Below are 15558 nucleotides of genomic sequence, written 5' to 3' on the forward strand. Positions count from 1 at the left end.
TATTTGCGGAACTGGGGATTGAACTCAGACCCTTACGCTTACCAAGGAAGCGCTTATTCTACTGAGCCATCTCCCCGGCCCCACAAGGCTCATTATTAAAGAGAAATGAAAACCTATATTCCTCCTAAAGGAGAAACAAAAAAGAAGTTGAAGGATCCCAATATACCCTGAGGCCTCCTTCAGCTTTCTTCTTGTTCTGTTCTGAGTATTGCACAAAAATCAAAGGAGAACATCCTGGCCTCTCCATTGGTGATGTCGCAAAGAATCTCGGGGAAATGTGGAATAATACTGCAGCAGATTTCAAGCAGCCATATGAGAAGAAGGCTGCTAAGCTGAAGGAGAAGTATGAAAAGGATATTACTGCCTACCGGGCTAAAGGAAAACCTAATGCAGCAAAAAAGGGAATTGTCAAGCAAGAAAAAGAAGGAGGAGGAGGAGGAGGAGGAGGAGGAGGAGGAGGAAGATAAGGCTGAAGAGGGGCAAGAAGATGGAAGAGGATGAGGAGGATGAAGAGGATGATGATGAATAAGTTCGTTCTAGCAGTTTTTTTTTTCTTGTCTATAAAGCATTTAACCCCCCTGAATAGAACTCCTTTTAAAGAAAAAAAATTGAAATGTAAGGCTGTGTAAGATTTGTTTTTAATCTGTACAGTGTCCTTTTTTTTTTTTTTTTTTGGTATAGTTAACACACTACCGAATGTGTCTTTAGATAGCCCTGTCCTGGTGGTGTTTTCATTAGCCACTAACCTTGCCTGGTACAGTATGGGGGTTGTAACTTGGCATGGAAATTTAAAGCAAGTTCTTGTTGGTGCACAGCATAAATTAGTTATATATGGGGATGGCAGTTTTTCATCTTCAGTGGTCTCTGATGCAGCTTATACAAAATAATTGTTGTTCTGTTAACTGAATACCACTCTGTAATTGCAAAAAAGTTGCAACTGTTTTGTTGACATTCTGAATGCTTCTAAGTAAATACAATTTTTTTTTTTTTTATTAATCTAAAAATGGGTATCTCACAAATTGGGCAGGGAGTTTGCTTGGAAGCATTTAATCTCATCTCTCCATGATGCATGGTCTCAGTCACTTTGTCTGAGACCTAGAGGGAACTGGAGCTGAAGAAGTTGCTCTTGAGACTAGGCATATGGTCAGATGTGGGCAGCTGCTGCTCCTCTTTGCCTTTAAGTCAGGCCATGCATCCCCTCTCCTCCCGTAGGATACACCCATGAGATCTTGTGTGTCCAAGCTTTTCTCGTTGAGTTGCAGGAGCCCTATGTCTATGTCTAGGTGACTTCTATTGTGGGCACACCCTCTGACTTTAACTATGTCATTGCCTGGAACACTTTTGCTGTTCTTCTAAACTCACCTTGAGCATCAGCTCTGCAAGTCAGCACTGCTGAGTAGAGTTCCTTGTTAAATCCAACTACTTACCTGACTCTTGAACCACTCTATATCTCCAATGGCTAGATCATTACGAAGTCTATGAGTAGATGTTATATATATATATTTTATGTATTTAGGACGGGGTCTACAGGGTCTCGCTATGTAGATGAGATTTGTAGTGATTCTCCTGTTTATAGCCTCCCAAGCACTGGGATTATAGGCACACGTCACCATGCCCAGTCACAGTCTCAGCACACCCCCAGGGCAGGGCTGGCACAGCATGCTGGAGATTGAATCCTGGCTGCTGAGCTCTGCTAAGCAGGTGCTTTAATCTGCTGAGCTATCTGGTCATCCCTCTTTTAATATTTCTTGAACTGGCAAATGAATACTACTCATGCTATCTTCATTGATTGCTTTGTTTTATGAATTACTCTTCCCCCCTAAATTAGATTCTGAATGCAATAAGGATAAAATGTGAAGGGCTTTTGTTTTCTTAGAAAATCCCAATTTACAATTGTAGTTAACCATTAAACTTTTTTGGAGCTGATTTTTGTATGGTATTATGAGAGATTGTGTATAGGATCCAGATAGAAAGCATATGAGACGACATTTCAGATCAGGCTCAGACCCATTAACATATTTTCTCCTTTTAAAATATAAATATTAATTCAGTGTTTATCACATTAACCCAGTTTCATAAATGAGAACACCAAAGTGTGATGAAGTATAATACTTTTTCCTAGTGCAGGAAAGAGATTTGTCTATGTATGTAAGCATGATCGTTTGGACAACTGTACTGTGCATTTCTGCTGGTGTTTGGAAAGAAGCAGTTAATCCTTAATTTGTTTTGACTTCTTTTTAAAATTCTTTTTTCTTTTTTTCTCTTCTTACTTTCTTATATATTTTTTCTTCAAATTTTACATGCATATATCTGGTAATATGAACAACTAATTTGAAGACAACACTATACAATACAACAAATACTGTGAAATTCATGTTACTTTGTTTAGTGAAATTTGGAATCATTTGTAATTTTTCTGTTTTGATACTACTTTGTACTCTCTTAAAAAAATAAAAAACTGTAAAGAATTTAAAAAAACGGGTATCTGTGATGATGAAATACAAATAGCAAATAAATACATAAAAAAAATGTTCAGTATCGCTAGTTATTTAAGAGATGCAAATTAAAATAACACTGAGATTGCTTCTCACCCAAGAAAGAATGACTATCATCAAGAAATCAACCAATAACAAATGCTGGAGGGACTGTGGGGAGAAAAGAATCCTTCTCCAGTTTTGGTGGCAATATAGATGGGGCAACCACTGTAGAAATCAGTGGAGATGTTTTTAAAAATTAGGATTGGAGTTCCCATTTGTTATAGCTATTCCCCTTCTGTATATCTTCTGGAAGAATTAAAAATATCATACCACGGTGATATATGTGCACCCATGTTTATAGCAGCACAGTTTGTAATACCAAGTCCTTGGCAATAACCCAAATGTCTATCAGTGGACAAAAAAGATGTGGTCTTATATAAGTCCTCCTTTCTTTATGGAGGACTACTCAGCCATAAAGAAAGATAAACTGGAGAGTTTTATAGGTAAATGGATACAACTTGAGCCCATACTCCTAAGTGAAATAGATCAGGCTTACGTGCATAAATGTATTGTCTCCTTTGTCTGAGAAGCTGAAAGAGTAAATAAGATATTATAAATATGTATTAATTCTGGAAGTAATGTCATGTTAGCCTTCCAAATTTCTTTTTCTTTTCAAAATTGTTTTAATGATTGCAAGTCTTTTGGATTTTCATATCAATTTTAGAAAATTCTACCAATTAAAAAACTGGAGTTTTCATTAGAATTAGATTATTAGATCAGTTTTTGGGAAATTGTGATCTTCAAGTATTTCACCTTGAAATCTTTCATTTCACTGTAATAATTTCTAGTTTTCATGATATGGGTCTTGTAAATTTTGTGGTGACATCACTATTTTGTATGTTAATCTGATAAATGATGTGTTCTGTTTTTGTCACCATGAAATGGAAGTACAGTTGCTTTTCATTGAACATTTATTTTAAAAAAAAAGAATTCTAAAGGGAAATGTGAACCTAATGAGTGAAATGAAAGATGAAAACAACATTGGAACATCAAAAGATGAAATATACGATATCTGAAAAACACTGAGTCGATCTAACACCTGTATTAGTTTTTTTTGTTTTTGTTTTTTTTTTCCCCCAGAACCAGGGATTGAACTCAGGGACTTGTGCTTGCCAGGCAAGTGCTTACTCTACTGAGCTATCTCCCCAGCCCCTAGTTTGTATTTTTTTTAAAAGCAAATATGTGTGATGAATTATACATGGAAAATATTTAATTCACTTGTATGAGAGAAAATGGGGAGAGAACTGAATAGATGTGGCAGACCTTTCTGACTGGGATGCGTGAAGAGAAGCAGAGAGAAGCCAGTTGGTTGGGTGGAATTAGCTTATGCTGTTGTCTGATCTAGAAATGGTAGGGCATGCCTCTGAGTAGTCTTCAAGTCAGAGTTGACCATCATAGGAGTCCCAGGCCTCCTAGAAATTGCCCTGTTTTACTGTTCTTGCTACTTTGAGTTAGTACAGAGAACATCAAGGAATACTAATCCTGCTGCAAAAATTGATGTAGTTTCAGAATGTAGAATGTTAGTCCACTGGAGGTGTATACAAGAAAATGGAGTAACATCATTTAAATTCTTTGAGAAAATAATACTTTCCACATAGACTACTCTAAAAACAATTATTTCTTCAAAAAAAAAAGCTAAATATGTTTATCAGACAAACAAAAGCTCAGATAGCTTGTTATCAGTAAGCTTGGACTTGAAGATATGTTAACAAACCCGGAAGGAAAGTGGTACCAGATGGAAATTTATATTTAGACAAACAAACAAAAATGAAGGGTTCTGGAGATGATGAATACGTAGGTAAGTGTGAAGACTGATTTTCTTCTACATTTCAAGTTGTTTAAAAAGATAATCAACAGGGCTAGGGAGATAGCTCAGTATAATAAGCACTTGCCTGGCAAGTGCAAGGTCTTGGGTTCAGTCCCCGGTACCACAAAAAACAAACAAAACAAAACAAAAGATAATCAACAGTAACAATAGCAGTATATTGGAAAGTTACATAGAAGTAAAAATTATAATAGCGAGTAGGGATAAATGAAATTTTATTGGTATCAAGTACTTATATGTAAAATAGTATAATATTTGTTGATCATAGAGCAACCATTAAAAATAGTAGGAAGCTTGTAAGTTGATAACAAAAGTAGAATAAAACAAGTTGAAAAAATTATAAAGTACCATTTATAGCACTATCCCTAAATGTAGTATTATTAGGCACATTTATATATGGAAAACTAGAAAACATTGCTGAAATTAATGAAGACAAATTGATAAACATATACCATACTTGGCTGGTAAGATAGCTCAGTGGACTAAATGTCTGCTTAGGTAAGCCCAGGGACTGGGATTTGATCCCTGTCACCACATGCTGTGCTGACTCCGCACCCGGGCATGTTGCTGCCAAGACCGAGGATGGTGGTGCACGTCTGTCATCCCAGTGCTGGGGGGCTGAAAACAGGGAGGATCACTACCAGTTTGAGCTGTGTAGTGAGACCCTATACCAAATACATAAAGCAAAAACAACCATATACCATACTCATGTATGGTAGAAGATTAAATATTTTTGCAGACATTAATTCTACCGAATCAAGGTGTAAACTCAAAGCAATTCTAGTCAAAATCCCAGCAAGTTTGTTTTTGCAGTAATTGACAAGTTTACTGTAAAATTTGTATTAAAATAAAAAGAATCTGGAGTAGCCAAAACAATTTTATAAAACAAAAACATACTTAGAGAACTTACATTATTTCAATACTTTACTATATTTTTAAAGTGCAGTACCTTTGCAGTATTAATGTAAAGATACATATGTCGAATGGAAAGAATGTAAGGAACAGGAATGACTCATAAATATATGGTCATTTGATGAAAAAATAAAAGCTTTAGTTATCAAAAGGCATACTTAAATGAAAAGTCAAGCCCTACCCTGAAAAAATATTTATAGTACACACAACTTATATAGGACCTACTTCCAGAATATATAAAGAATTCTTATGGTTCAATAAAAAGACAAGAATGAAGACACTTAACAAAAAAGTTTGAAATGATGAAAAAAGTTTGAAAGAAAAGAAAAAGTTTGAAAAGATGCTTCACAAGAGAAGATACATAAGTGACCAATAAGCATGTAGAAAAGTTTTTTAATATTATTGATCAGGAAATTCCAAATTAAAATCACAGTGAAATACTGTTGCATAGCCAGTAGTACGCCATGTTTGGAAAGCTTGACAACACCAAGGGTTGCTGAGGATGTGGAACAAGGGGAACTTGGTACATTGCTCATGTCATGAAAATATAAAGTAATTTTACAAGTAATAATAGTTTTACAGCTCTGGAAAATAATCTGGCTGTTTGTTATAAGATTAAGTGTGCTCTTTGCTATACAATCCCATAATTCTACTTCTGGATATTTATGCAGAACTGAAAATATATCCACACAAAAGCTGGTCTAACAGTGCTCTCTGTAGTGTTACTTATAATGAACGGGAAACAACCCAACTGTCCATCAGCAAGTGAAAGAATAAAGTGCGGTGTATCTGTGCAGCGGTATGTTAATGAGCAATACAGTGTAGTGATTGGCATGTCTTGAAAACATGGAAGGAAGTCAGAAAAGAGCTTACATTAATATCAGTATCATTAAAGACGACTCTAATTGGCACATCTCAAAAATGCTGAGGAAGCAAATCAGAAAAACTAAAAAACTTCTTCAGATCTTCCCTGAGTTGGTAAAGTAGAAAAAACTGTTGAAAGGAAAACAATCCAACACTCAAGTACTTTAAGTTAGATTTTCAGCCACTTGCTTCATGGCCCTGAAATCCGTTGTATCTTTGGTTTTTTGGACTGTGGTCATCTGGTGATTTAGGGTGCCAATAATAAACCAGCCAGTAGAGGAAATAAAATACCCCTGTGCCTTAGGAGACCTCTCCCGCGGAAATCAGTATGTTGCCAGAACTCCTGGGCTGGCTGAAATGGTGTCTTTGGTGTGAAGGACCTTCTGGCAGCTGCTGTGTTCTCCCATCAGGCAGCTTTCGAATGCTACTTGGGATGTACTGTATGGTTCCGGTTCCACTGGATCCTTCAGTAAAGTTCTCAAGTAATTAATCACTTCCTGCATGTAAATAGTCTGGTTAATGACAGCATACCTATTCTCTATGGAGAAGTGCTTTCTTTACTTGAAGCATAGGATGTGGATGACAAAAGAATCAGTGATGGGCAGTCTTCTGTCAGTCTTTTACCTGATGAAGATAAGCTGGCCTAATAGGGTGACGAAAATGGCAGTGGAGGTTCACTCAGTGCAGGTGACAGTGGTGTGTGAGCCACCTCGAGCCAGTGTAGGTGAGGCAGAGCTCTTGGTAGGACAGGGAGCGGTGGTGGTGCTGCGGGATGAGGCATCATCGGCAAGAAGCTCCCCGTGTCCTCCTTGAGCTGCGTGCTCCCGCCCTTCCAGGTTATGCGCTCTGACCACCCACCCTTCCATGCTGTCTGTACACTTCCGGATCTTAATCCTCAAGTAGAATGCAGATTTCCACAGTGACCTGTATTCAAGGATATGTAACGATCAAGTAACCTTTTTTAATTAAACAAAGCCTTTTTATTTTTTGGGGGGGGAATGATTGCAAGGATTAAGTGCACAAAAATATGGACCAGCTTTGAGTTCGGGTGTGTAATCTTTAGAGTGGTAGAAAAGGACTGGATCCTTTGGATGAAGTGCTAGAGATGGCAGGAGTCTGATAATGGGGACAACTACTTCTGTTTCCTAGGATATGTTCTGATACTGTCTTGTGACTTTTTCTTCTCTATTTTTCATTCATTCTTATTGAGCACATAGAGAATTACGTGAGTGCATTAATGTGATCTAGTGGTATTGGCATCCTTGTAGAGGAGCCTGTTTTTTTAGCATTACCCAGAGTCCTTCAGCCCAGTTTATAGTAATACATTATAGCTACTCTTAGAATAAAAGTTTGGTTTATATCCGAACCATTTTTAAATTCTAGTGTTTTATTTTTGTTTTTTAAAATTTTTATTTATTTATTTATTTATTTCAGAACCAGGGATTGAACTCAGATCCTTGCATTTGCCAGTCAAGCGCTTATCCTACTGAGCCATCTCCCCAGCCCCTCTAGTGTTTTACCTTACAATATTTTGCTTATTTATAGCAAAAGACTGGTTTATTCCCCTACCCAAGCCCTGACTAATATTGGTGCTTTTCAGGAGTGGATAATGAGTATAGAGGTTAATAAACGTGTGGATTTTGCCACTATTCTTTTTTTTTTTTTTTTTTTTTTTTTTTTTAATGTATTTGGTACACGGTCTCACTACACAGCTCTGACTTGTGATCCTCCTGTTTTCAGCCTCCCCAGCACTGGGTTTACAGGGGTGCACCACCATGCCAGATCTCAGTGGCCAGCTCGGTATACCCAGGAACAGGGGCAGAGCAGCATGTGGGACCGGGGATGGAACCCTGGTCCTTGGGCTTGTTTAAGCAGGCGCTTAGTCCACTGAACTATGTCGCTGACCCTTAATCTCTATTCAAATCCTAGCTTTATCATTTATATATGTGTAGAATTTGAGCAAGTTATTCACTTCTCTGTTAGTTTCTAGTTTCCTTATGTAAAGAAGTGATGCATATCCTATAGAATATTGGTGGATTAATGAGCCAAGTCTAGGTAAAAACAGCACGCCACTAGCACCTAGTAAGCACTAAGGTAGCGTTATATTTTAGAATTTAATATACTATGTGTATATTTCATGCAATATTACATTTTTGCTGCTATTTTGTTCAGGTATATGTATAGAATTATTATTAACTAGGACATACTTCCTCAAAAATAATATTTTGAGTCCCAACATTTATAAGTTGGCATATAAGATTCTAAGCCACTAGATGGTGATATTTGCTTCTCTAGTTAAAAGGTCGAAGTTTTCTCCTCGAATCAATACATGACTGAAGCAGGAGTATAATTAAAATTTATCATGAATTTTGTTTCTTGTCTAGAGAAGTATACCTACCAAAGTAAATTTGCATGTGTTCTAGCTGTGTGTTCAGCATCAATGTATTTAATAGCTGTGATTTTGCTTTGTATTTGATGGGAGGAAAGGATATAGTCTGTGTGACATGCTTTTATCTTCTCATCGTCACATCTTTCACCCTTGCTGTATCTGTTCCTGTACTGTCTTTGTGCTTTGTATTGAAATGCCCTGGTCTTCTCAAGGTCCCATGCCTCCTCCTGTGCACCAGACCTCCTTTCTTCTTTCTTTCTTTTTTTTTTTTTTTTTTAAATTTTATTTATTTATTTGTGTGTGTGTGTGTGTGTGTGTGGCCAGCTTAGCCCACCAGGGGGGCGGGGCTGGCTGGCATGTGGTGCTGGGGATTGAACCGCGGTCCCTGTGCTTTGCTAAGCTTGTTCTAAGTAGGTGCTTTAGACCACTGAGCCATCTCACCAGCCCCCTTTCTTCTTTCTTAAGAGCATTGTTTCTAAAGTTATTCCTTTGCCTCCCCTCTTTAAAAATCATTTATTACTCCCTGCTTTGCCTTTTCACAAGTATGATAACATGCTGTTAACAGTTAACTTTGATTCTGTGATTCTACCAGTGTTTTGCTCCCTCTTTTCTACAAATTCCTATTTCTTGTTGTTGAATTATCCTTCCTTTCTTCCTTCCTTCTCTCTTTCTTTCTTTCTTTCTTTCTTTCTTTCTTTCTTTCTTTCTTTCTTTCTGATAGTAGGAAGAATTTATTTATTTATTTTATTTTTTATTTTTTAATTTTTAATTTTTTATTTATTTATTTTTTAAAGATTTTTATTTATTTATGTGTGTGTGTGTGTGGCCAGCTCAGCCCACCAGGAGGCGGGGCTGGCTGGCATGTGGTGCTGGGGATTGAACCGCGGTCCCTGTGCTTTGCTAAGCTTGTTCTAAGTAGGTGCTTTAGACCACTGAGCCATCTCACCAGCCCCTTTATTTTTTATTTTTATTTTTATTTTTTTTACAGTTAAGCAATTAAGTTTTATTGACCTAGTTTTTTAAAAAGTTAAACTTAAGGTCATACCTCTCAAGTTTGATGTATTATATACAAATCGTGCAGAATATTGAGTATGAAGAGATACAAATTAGTCCTTGCCCAAAAAGATGTACTAGAATACGAATCATCTTCATAAATATATATAAAATTCTTGTGACGATAAAAGGGACTATCTGGTTTTATTGGGACTTTCAAAAGTAAGGCACAGCCAAACTCCCCGAGGTGAGCAGCACCTTTCTGGGTTCTGTGCCTCCGATGCAGCCCACCAGAGAGCTCAGGCTTCGTGGCTGTGATCACACGGAATCTACTGAAGGAGATTCTGTTTCTTAGGTGAACAAGCACAGACCTATAAACATCATGTAATATCTCCAAAATATGGAGAATACAGATATAAGCACTTTATTTTAAAAAGCAAACACAGAAGATTGGTTTAAATCCAAAAGGTTTAAATTTTGGATTTTGGATAATTACAGATTTATACAAGTTTGTTCCCAGGAGCTGTCACATCAGTTGTCTCTATGAAGGAAAATGAATTATAAAAATTAACATGGTTTGTCAGTATTTCAAATCTTCCTATTATATAAAAACCTAGTCTCATAATATCCAGTAGCTTTAAAAGATAAGCTAAAAGATTGTTTGCTGTAATCAACTTTACCAATGCTGGCCAGGCCTGCTTAATATATACAGGGAAAATATACCCGCTCTATAATTTCTTTTTTTTTTTTTTTCTTTTTGGTGGAACCAGGGATTGAACTCAGGCCCTTACACTTGCCAGAGAAGTGCTTATTCTACTGAGCTATCTCTGCGGCCCCTCTACAATTTCTTATAAAACAACAGGTAAGGAGTCGACGTAGGAGATGTAGAAGGGGAAAGAGAATTCAGAAAGTCCTTCTCTTCAGTAACTTTCACTTCAGAATCATCAAAAAGCAACCACTTCCCCTCATACTCCTTTAAACTTTGCACTACACAGGAAATTTTGTTCTCAAAGCCACTCATTCCTGCTAGGTCCCTGGATTCCTTCTTCCTGTCCACTTTGTGTGCCCCATGAGTACTGTTCATCTTACAACTTCTGCTTTCACCGAATGCAGTGCCAGCAGGCTTCTCAGGATTAGACACTCTGCTGCAGAGCTCATAATCTGCTTTGCTCTTTTGTCCTCCAAGAAGTCCAACAGCTTCTACATTTTTTTGTTCAAAGCCTTACTTGGCTGGGTATTTCTACCAACTCTCACTGACACCTCTTCTTCGTCACACTTTCCACCTGCACCCCTTGCCACCGCCTCTTTCAGTGGGTCTGGCTTACCTACTTCATACATCTGGTCAACCACAAAATTCTCCTTGTCTAGTTCTAGGCTGTTGAGGTCAGTGGCTTTAACAGAAGCAGTGTAATGCTCACTGCTAATTGTAATGCCACTGTGCATTACAACTGCAAATAATCCATAGCAGTCATTGGTTGGCCTTGTGCTCCATTCTTCTAGTGACAATCTGAGGGGTGTCAGTAAAGGAGTGTTGATCTTGGAAAGTCCACCACCGTAACAATCAAACTCCAAGCCACTGGCAGCAAAGCACTTCAAATGAATGGTTATAGCTTCAGGCATTTTGTAAAACAGAAGACTTCGCTCGGCTTCAGTGTATTGATGGCAATTTTCACAGAAATACTTATATTCTCCTACGATCTTCTCCACTGAAGCAAACTGTGAAATTGCCCATCTCAAGGTCTTCATTTCTGTTTTTGGCTCTGGAGAAATTTCAGAGCTATCCTCTACTTTGGAAAGCTCATCTTCTTGTATTGGCACACTGATGTCCTGAAAATCTTCTCTTCTCTCTGTTAAACTTTCACATCCTAAGCAACGAGTCCTTAATACCAGTTGACCTTGAAATAATTTTTCCACTAGTTCAAAACCAACTTGCTCTGCATTTGAGCGTGTTAAGCAGTCGTCTTGGCGGAGTTGCAAGCTCATCAGTGTATATCTCCGGATTTAAGAGGAAACTAGCCTGAAGCTGTTCGACTGAAATGATTAAGGACTGTAAACTGCATATAAGTTCATAACTTGCCAAAGAATCTTTTCTGCAGTTTCCCTTCTCTTTTAAATTTGCTTCATCCTTTAGCGTCTCTTTCTTCTTAGAGATAATATTAAATAAGTACTTCACTCCAGATTTAAAACCAGGACAAAAATATAATACCTGAAGTATAGTATTAAGATAACAAGTATTGCCAAGATTATTTGGTCCTACAAAAGGCAACAAGTTTTCTTTCTTCTCACAGTTTACAGGCGAGGACTGTGTTGCAGGAACAACTTGGTCAATTTCTGATCCTCTATATTCAGAAGCTTTTTCTTCATTTTCTTGAGAGTCTGTAAAATCTAAGGCTCTCTTAGTTTCCTTTTTCTTGAAAAAACTTCAAGGAAAGTCTGTTTTTCTTGGATGGACTACCTCTTGAAAGCCCATTACTTTCACTAGATATGACACCAGGCATTTTCTTTCCAAATCCCAAGGAGCTGACAATAATTTATAGAGGGCAATTGTAATCAGCAATTTTATCCGGTCATGGTCTGGCTCGCTGCGCGCAGGCAGCTGCCGAGCCTGTCACCGCCCAGCTGGCACTCATATCCGGGGCGGCGCGGTCCCTGTCCGCGCCGGTCGCTACCGCCGCCGCCGAGGGAACTTGGCGCGTTTTCCTCCGCGACGAACCCGCGCCTCCGCCCGCCTGCCCGCCGGCCTCCCCACAGGCGACCCTGAACACGCTGGCGCCGTGCTCACGCCGTGCGGCGCGTCAGGCCAGGATCGCCTCGCCCCGTTGCGCCCCTCTCGCAGGGCTTGGGCCGTGGGCAGTAGGAAGAATTTATTGAGAAAAGAACTTCTGTCTGTCAGGGACAGAAGGGGCCCCAGAAAGTGGGTTGCCCTCCAACTCCACTTCTCAAGAATGTTTTATTGATTAAAGTTACAATATGAGGCGGTCTTAAGGTAGGACAGAGCTATCATTGATCAATAGGATTATAAGTATAGTGCTTAGGTAGTACTAATGCAATCATGAATCATAGGATGAGTGTGAGGTGGGACAAAACTATAGTCAACCAGTACATACACAAGTATAGGTGCTAGGTTGATATTGATTAAATGGGAATCAAATGGAGAAATGTGTCATGGAGCAAGCTTGGGCAGAGGAGAACTTCCCTAAAGCAGTGGGTTAAGAAGGTTGGGTGCTCTACCCAGGGTGATTGATGCCTACTTAAAATATCATCACTGCTGTTCATGCCTAGAGGAAGTATATGGGTGAGTACCTCTTTTTCTTTAATCCTGGCCTTCAGTGAATAGTCCTTCAGCCACAGTTGTCTTCTACATTGGCCTCTCGAGGGCCCAGCCCTGTCTGACTACCTATAATATCCCTACCTAACTTAGCTGTCTATAATGTTCCTCCTCTGAAGAAGTATTCCTAACTGTCATAAAGCGTCGGTAGACTGATTGGGCTACTTCCTGCCGAAGAGGGTTGTAGTTGTGATTGACAGTCACATACTCTACAAAAGGTCTGTGTAAAAGCCCTTGATAGATACCAGATGTTCTTGTCTTGGATACACATACAGCTTTTAGTCTAGAGGAGACAAGGCCACAGAAACAATTAACTATGCATAAGCCAAATAATAAAATTTATCGACAGGATAATTGTAGATGTGGCCAACGAAATTTTCCACCAGGAGGAGCCAATGGTAGTTTTCCATAAAGAAGATAAGGAGAAGGCCCAGGGAATTTCAGAATCTGATATGTCATTAACCTGTCATCTAATATCTTAAACAACTATTGAGATGTTAGTAGAAGGATTAGGAATGTACACAAAACATTCAACTTTTATAATTGCACAATATCCCCTTGTGCTGCTGTTAGAATGTCAAATGTCATCTGATTTTGGAGGATAGCTTGCCCCATTAATTTTACTTCTTCATGCAGGAGAGAGAAACCTGTTATGGTGTCATTTAAGGCCCACTGAGTATAGTTAGTTAAGGCCTCAATATATTGCATGACATCCTCTAGCCCTAGGGAAGGAATAAAGATAGAAGCCAAATGATCATCCCATTGAAACATACTTATAGACCATCAATGCTATAGGCAGAATAAGTCTGCAGGTTTTTCAGTGCTTTTGACACTAATGCCTTTTGTGGCCATAAAAATCCCAGTGTGCATCTTCCTATCCATCGAGGGATAGCCAGGTCCACAGATTGGTTCCACAGGACCAATGAGTGCTGCTGGGGGCTTCCCATCTGGTTTCAGGATGATTAAATTAGTTTGTTGTAAACCAGTTTTCAGCCAGTAAGGTTACCGCGTGTACATCATTCGGGGGGATGGAATCCCAAGTATTTAGTAGAGTTAGCCTGATGAGACTAGGAGTGATTCTTTTTTTCCCAACATTAGAGGACTTTTCTACTATGTCTTATAGTGGGGTTCGTAATTGATGATCATCTGTATCAGAAAATGGCCATCTTGATATCTATAGTTGTTGGCCCTCAGTATAGGACCCTTGCTTTTATTTAATAGGGGTTCTTCGGTGAGTGTGTGGGAGAGCTTCCGGCTACCCAATGCCGGCGGGACCTGTCTGGTCCCAGCCCAGGAGTAGTGTGGGTGAGACCCTGTTCCACCCCCTTGGAATCCCCACCACCACTCCGCAGCCTGCCCCCCCACCCCGTCCGCTGAGTGAGAACTTCTGCCGTGTTCTTGGAACCCCCAGATCCAGCCCTAGCCCAGGCCTGGTGAGTGTGTGGGAGAGTTTCCTCTCCCCCCTACCCTACCTTTTCCCCTTCAGACTCAGCTTAGGTCTGGCATACAGGCCTGGGGTGAAACCCTGCAGCTGCAGTCCCTGCAGAGAGAGTAGGGAACAGAACCACCCAGCTAGTCCAGGATCAAAACGTCTTGCCAGAGGGGCACAACAGGTTCACGCCCAAGGGTGGCAGCAGGAAGGAGCTGAGCACAGCAGCCAGACCCAAGCCAGGTACAGCTGGATAAATCCAACCTTTATAGATCTGCACCTGAACTTCAGTAGGTGTTAAGGTTATAACTGCACCAATGCTCTACAACAAAGGTCAGAAGATAGCGCTACACAAAATGACAACGAGAAGGAGCAAAATGCAATCTCAGACCCCACTCCCACCCATAACAAGTACAGAGGACACTAACACAGAACAAATTGGTAATCACACAGCTGAAATCAATGAATCAACAGCTTCTGAAATAAAGAACTGCAGAAAGGTGTAGAGGAACTCAGATTGGAAATGAAAAAAGAAACCCATGAATTAATAGCATCTGAGTAAAGAATCAAATGCAGAAACGTATGGAGGAAACCCAAATGCCCACCCAGAACAAGTGCAGAGGACACTAGCTCAGCTCAAATGTATGAATTAATAGTGTCGAAAGTAAATAAGCAATAGCAGAAAGTTATAGACGAACTCAGAGTGGAATTATTCTCTGAAATAAAAAAAGAATTCTCTGAACTCATAGGATCTGAAGTAAATAATCAACTACAGAAACATAGGGAGGAAACCCAATCTGAAAAAAAATACTGTAATAAGAGAATTAAAAATTGCTTCTAAAGAAGACAGTGTAAAAATATAGAGGAAATTAGAAAAATGACAGATTTCTTGAATGCGCAGTACAGGAAAGAAATAGATTGCATGAAGCAGAGTCAAAAAGATATAGAGGAACTTAAAATCTCAATCACAAGCCTGCAAAACCGTTTGAGTGAAAGTGAAGACAGAGTTTCAGATCTTGAAGATGCTGGTACAGCTAGTGAAAAAGTAAGAAAAGATCTCTTAAAAACAGCTAGGATGCAGGAAAAAATAGTTTTATCACTTGCAAGACTATGCAAAGATGAACAATATGAGACTAATAGGTATCAATGAGAAAGGAGTCAATATTTACTAGAGGTACTATCAGAGCCCTTACAGAGGCTTAAGTGGCATTGTGAGAAAAAAGTTATAGTTATATGCAGGATCATTCAGAGTATTAGGCCACTGTTATGTTTTGTGTCTAG

The 15558-nt window shown here is 39.1% G+C and overlaps 1 protein-coding gene and 1 pseudogene across 1 annotated transcript in view; one reads left to right on the forward strand and one right to left on the reverse strand.

Moving 5' to 3' along the window:
- Ttc33 (tetratricopeptide repeat domain 33) overlaps positions 1-15558 on the forward strand; it is an 83492-nt gene that overhangs the window by 15385 nt on the left and 52549 nt on the right. The window lies entirely within an intron of this gene.
- Positions 10132-11592, reverse strand: LOC111812790 (annotated as a pseudogene).

This window comes from Octodon degus, unplaced genomic scaffold (genome assembly GCF_000260255.1).
Source record: "Octodon degus isolate 3935 unplaced genomic scaffold, OctDeg1.0 scaffold00142, whole genome shotgun sequence".
Lineage (NCBI taxonomy): Eukaryota > Metazoa > Chordata > Mammalia > Rodentia > Octodontidae > Octodon > Octodon degus.